Here is a 5950-nt window from a genome sequence, read left to right as displayed (position 1 = left end):
TTCACATGGACTCTCACTCTTTGAAGGATGCGTCTTGTGGGGGGCCCAAGTCGTTATTCCTAGTGATTTTCGAGAGGCCATCCTAGCAGAGCTACACGAGGCCCACCCAGGAATGTCTCGGAGCCAGGTATATCCACCACAAGCACCACTACAGCCGTGGAGTTGGCCCTCCCGTCCCTGGTCTCGACTCCACCTGGATTACGCCGGTCCCGTGAACGGAAAGATGTATCTTGTACTGATCGATGCCCACTCAAAGTGCTTTCTGTACAGCCTCCTCGAGATCTGCCGCTGACCGTGGTGACAGACAATGGCAGACAGACAATCCGACATCTCACTTTGGCGCCCTACCCTGTCCAGATAGGGCTTCTATGCAATCATCAGGAAAGAAGCACAAGGTCAATGCCTTCATAGTACCTCAGATTACTGGCGACCTACCACGGCCTTACTCTTGGTTGGAAGGAATAGATACGCTTTGGTCGACGGTCCGGACCTCATGATTCGCCCACAGCCCGGATGGGTCCTGGCTGGAAGCACAGGCTCTCAAGATAACACAACATTAGTCACGACTGACAGGCGATGACATTCTTCGACAATTTTGAGAAATTTTGAGAAGTAGAAGAAAAGGCAGTCCCCAACTGTACTCTGAGGAAAGATCTGCAATTAAGCATTTCCAAACGATATGTGTGTGTGTGTGTGTGTGTGTGGAGGGGGGGCTATGAGGGTTAGTAATGTAACACAAAGACATGTGACTGTCGCTCTAGTGTCTCCTTCACGGATGTCGCGTCGTACATTCGTCTATTTGAAAACGTCCTTTTCATTAAAGGCAACAAGATATGGTCTCTAGGTTTGCTATTTTCCATTTCAGTGGAGAGGGCTGGTGATCAATGCTCGTGGAATCATCACACTTGTGGAATCATCACATTCAGCCTCAATTTGAACAGGATACCTATCAGCTTATTACATAGGGTTACATAGGGTTACATGAATACCTGCGCAAGTACAGTCCCAGAACACTACTGCCTAATTCAATACACTCAATCACCTGTACAAGTAAATAAAGTCAAAGTATTATTAGCAGCAGTATTAGCAGCAGTATTATTAGCAGCACTCACATATCCTCTTCATATTTCGATCTGGGTGGCTTTGTCACCAAGGGTACGGACAATATCACTTCTACTTTGATCATTTAGTCAGGAATGTGAATTTTTTCAGTCTGAGAGTGCACTGTGCACTGTGGAACCGAAACTAGCCAGGGATGAGCCAATTTCTGTATATTGGTGACTCCAGTTGGCTGCGTACAGTTGGCTGCGTATCAGTTTGGGGTTTGGGATTTGGGACACGAATAAACCACTTTTCAAAACTGTCATGTACCTATATAAAAAAACGCAAACGCACATCAGTAAGTATTGATTGCTATTGTTTCTTTATATTACTATTACTATATTTAATTTTATTCATGTTGTGTATATACTAGCCTCGAACCAGGCCCAAAATTGGGCCTGGAAGGGATTGCATGCGCATGCGTCAAAATTCCCAGAAAACTTGGGAATTTGGATACTGTTTGTAAATGTACTATAGGTCCATATAAAAAAGATTTAGTTACTTACGCCTTAGACGCCTTAGATACAGCTACATTCAAGTTCAGTTAGACAGTATTAAGTGGAAGGTAATGATGTGTTTGTGTGGCTGCCTACTGGATTTGGAAAATCGATGATTTATGAGAGCTTGCCCTTTGTGTTTCACCGGCTAAAGAATGTTTCTAATAGTGTGGTGTTGGTAGTTTCTCTCCTGATTTCGCTAATGTTGGACCAAGCGAAGAGTCTGGCAAAGAGAGGAGCCATAATGAGTGACCGCAGTGTTGTCGATAAGAAGGACATTGATAAATATAAAATAGTATTTACTTCTCCTGAAGCTGTCATTGGAGTTGAAAGATGGAGAAGTACACCTACATTTTCTGACCGTATAGCGTACTTGCACAGAATACGACTGACAAGAATTACCAGGTTCCCCCTTCTGTGAGATTACTCACTGTACTCGCTGTTGAAAGACCAGCTGATTGAACTCGGCACAAGCGTACTGTACATGTCACCCCTATGGTCTGATCTAATGTTACGTACCCTAACGTTCTTATCGACATTGTCGCCAACTAACTTGATGTCAGTGCCCGTACTTAGCCAGTCTTTAGCCAGTCTTTTGATGAAGCTTGGCGATTTTGCCGATGGTTGTATCATAGCTGACGGCAACACCTACTTGGTTCAGACGTGTGTGTATACCTGAAACGTGTATACCTGAAACGTAAAGAAAAAGATGTCAGTTCCATATTTGTGACATCAAAGTATACGTACCTTTTTCTCGGTAGGATCAATGATATTATGCTCTGAATTCCACCTCCTTTAGGATACATGCTACTGCCATACATACATATTCCTGGAAAGTAAAAGGGGCTGTGGTCGGTGTGAGTCGAAAATTACCAAGAGCATCTGAAGAAGGCATGTAACTCGAGCTCTCGGATGATGCACTTTCTCCAAGAAAATGCATCGACTGGTATCATTGATGGTGCGTTAATATTTGGATCCTGCACATGGTAGAACACTCAGTACCTACTTCCGATAAGAATTTACTTTTCAGTTGGTCAGGATTGGCGCACGGCCTTTGCAATTGCAATTGTAGGAATGTGACCTCCTGCGACCTCCTGCTAATGCCCTTCCAACTTTTTCCAACTTGGTATCTAGCTGCTTAATTATTCCACCAGAGTGACTTGGGGTGGTAACTGTTACCTGCAATATTATATTTAGCTACAAGGGTTAGGGTTCGAAAGTGTTCGAAAGTGTTCTTACCTTAAACGAGCTAAAAGGGCATGCCGTGTGCAGCTCCGACCGGATGCAACGGGAAAATGGGGAAAATGAACAAACGATGAATTTGTTTGAGTCTTTTTGACGCCATTCTTTACACTTCCTTTGATACGCCTTCTTCCTGAGTATAGCGTGAGCTCTCGCACGAGGTAGTTTGTTCAAACCAGAACAAAAAAATGGCTACAAACTTATTTTCAGCTTCTTCTAAGAAGCGTGCTATAGGCACGGTTTTAGGCACCACATGGAGCTGATGTTCAACACGGATGAGGCCAAGAAGACTTAAGGATAGGATGGACAGCGCTAAGCGTGTTCTTGCTGCCAGAGGCTCATTGCCCTTGGACAACGGAGAGCTTCTCTCTAGATTGTTGGACAATATGGAGGAACTGGCAGCTGAAGGAGTTTGCCCTGGCTCTGATCGCTCATGTCGTGCCCATGTTGGAGAATTCAGGTTTGTCATTTCTGATATTTATGTGACGTAATAATTGTATGTAATAATTGTATGTATCGTTCAGGAATTTTCACTGGCAATGCCAACGCCAGTGACGACCAGTTGTTCATTTGTGAGCAAAAAACATTTTCCCGTCTGTGTGCCAACCATATCAGTGCCAGTCATACTCTCTTTAGGTAGCGCCTAATTTATATGAGTGTCTGTAAACTTTTTTTTTGTAGAAGGGGCACGTCCTCCGCATTGAATTTCAATGCGGAAGGCGCCAGTGGTGGGCTAGCTCACGAACACTAGGTGGACGATACGAGCTAGGTGGACGATACGATACATTGTCATTATTTTTATTTACTTGACTTTTTGGTCCAAGATCGTTCATGCTTTCACGTGTGCTAGAGTTCTACAGTTCTACCGAGTGAAAAGTCGGTGCATGGTACATTTCTTCAGGTTTGTTTATTTGGAGTTTCTCTAATGGTTGTATGGTTACAGGTACTGTGGACGCATGTCATCCATGCTGAAGGCAGTTGAGGAAGTGAAAGCAACACCTAATTACTCAACCAATGGCGAGGTAAATATTTTATGAGTCTTTTTATCGTATTTGAAACAAGTGTACTTTATCAACAGTGGGTAATAACGCTCGCCACGACTCTACAGCCAACGCGTATAATACCACCGTTCCTTGTCTGTCAGGAAGGTATGTCTCGTTCGTTCTTGTTATCTCTAACCCACAATAGTACGAAAAGAATTGTTGGCTGCTCAAATGTGTCCAGAACCGAACATCATTGTGCACAGACTCGAGAAGTTGCATGTACCAAGATAGTTCTTCCGCAGGTTCTGGAAAAAGGTAGCAACATGCCCATGCCTTAATAGTTGAAGTAGCTCATGACAATCAACCTGTAGTGAAGAAATACGTCACTGATGAGCTGAACCTTGGAAATTCGTACAACACCTGGCACGGTAAGCGTATATTCTGTAACAGAGTTGGTGCAGGGACCAAGAATGTAGCAAAGAAAATGGCGAAAATAGCAGTTGGGACCAAGAAGGCTCAAGGAAAGACCTGGTTTCCAGAGTTATCTGACAAACTAAGCTTTGTTTGTTGAAATTGCTGAGTCACATAAATATAATCCCCATTAGGTAAAAGTACAAAAATCCACTTGTACTACTGTATGAAGAACTGTGCTCAGTCAGCAGAAAAGCTGCGGAAAAGTATTTTAAATATCTGAGTATCTGAGTATCTTATGTTTACATGTATTATAACCTATTATTATTATTGTGTTTGCATTATTATAAACACAATTATTGTGTTTGCAGAACAAGGCTGTGACAAAACCTCGACAAAACCTCATTCTGCCACCATTCAGATCAAACTTGAGGATCCTGCTGCCATCGAAGCTTATAAGGCGACACTAGTCATACTGTTGAGTGAGGATTTTCAATTAGTATTATAGATGATTTATTTCATGTGTTGCAATCACCAGCTACTCACATACATACCAAAGCGTATTCATTTTGGATCAAGTACTATTATGCACTGGGTATATGTTGTACTAACCTACTGTATTACAATGGAAGTATTTACATTACAGAACGAGAATGTATGTAGAGAAAGTATGTAGAGAAAGTACAAAAAGTACAAGTGAGGAGGCCTGAACGTAGGACTGCCATGAAAGTGCTAATTTGATTTAAATTTGTGGACAATATATGGGATGCTGAGCAACCGTCAGAAGAGCCATTGATGATCTGGCGAACGATGGACGATGAACTTGTATGTAATAGTTATTACATGGCTATGAGCAGTTTATTGGCCCTTGCAACATGCCATATATTGATCTCACATATATTGATCTCAAAAGCGAGATGTTGACTGAAAGTCTTTGTACAGAAAACCCGGTGGGTTAGGGAATCGTCCACGCACCTCCTGGATAACAAAAATGGATTGTACCTGCACTGTAAGTTTCATATGATTTAAAACTTACTTTTAGCACACAATCAGGCAGGCCTCTTGTCATGTTCTATTCTTTTATACTCTGGATGTTTCCACACCCCAGACTTTCCCAATAGGGTCCAGAACTTCTTGTACAGCCTGTACCTCTTTGTCATGTTCCCCAAATCTGGTGCAGATGCTCCTATCAACCAGTGGCTACAGCACAGGGTGAGAGGTGGCAAATAGGACAAGCGTTGTCTCCCCCCAGTGCTGGCTACTACCACCTATAATAAAGATAAGTCGTACATTATTATACATTCACTACCCAAGATAAGTTACGTTTACTTTTGTAATCAGGTGATAATTATACCCATTTTCTCATCTAGCGTTACCTGGGAGAGATGCCGTGCACCCACTTGACAACCCTGATGGTAGTACAGATTTTGTTTGATATAATAATGACAAAATTATTTTCAGATTCACCTTCTTCAGATTCACCTTCTTCAAGACTATCCAACGACGTAGTTGCAATACTGTCTACTACACACCCATGAAAAGAAGCAAGCTTCCTAAACTCCTCCAGAAACTTCACTGGAAGTTGCTCACTGTAGCTGACCTGAAGCTGAACACACATTTTATTTATTGTACATGGCCTTTTTGCTGTACCTAGCTACTTACCTTGAGCCTTATTTTTTTGTCAGCCATAAGTTTCTTGGTTACTCCTGGAATGTA

At 42.5% G+C, this 5950-nt stretch overlaps 1 long non-coding RNA gene across 9 annotated transcripts; it reads left to right on the top strand.

The window, feature by feature from the left end:
- The first annotated feature begins 749 nt into the window (after nt 1-749).
- LOC135345993 (uncharacterized) lies at nt 750-5950 on the top strand. Of its 9 annotated transcripts, XR_010397963.1 has the most exons (10): nt 750-3300; nt 3365-3476; nt 3522-3862; nt 3919-3988; nt 4029-4138; nt 4195-4500; nt 4606-4716; nt 4881-5243; nt 5343-5649; nt 5696-5950. It is a non-coding gene; the product is annotated as an uncharacterized LOC135345993 (long non-coding RNA). The 9 variants fall into 9 exon arrangements; XR_010397960.1 differs by having other exon boundaries at nt 3522-3727; nt 3784-3862; nt 4195-5243; XR_010397967.1 differs by having other exon boundaries at nt 4195-4251; nt 4606-5243.

This window comes from Halichondria panicea, chromosome 13 (assembly GCF_963675165.1).
Source record: "Halichondria panicea chromosome 13, odHalPani1.1, whole genome shotgun sequence".
NCBI classification, from domain to species: domain Eukaryota; kingdom Metazoa; phylum Porifera; class Demospongiae; order Suberitida; family Halichondriidae; genus Halichondria; species Halichondria panicea.
Note: the sequence above shows the minus strand (reverse complement) of the source record. Positions and strands in the feature narration are given on the sequence as shown.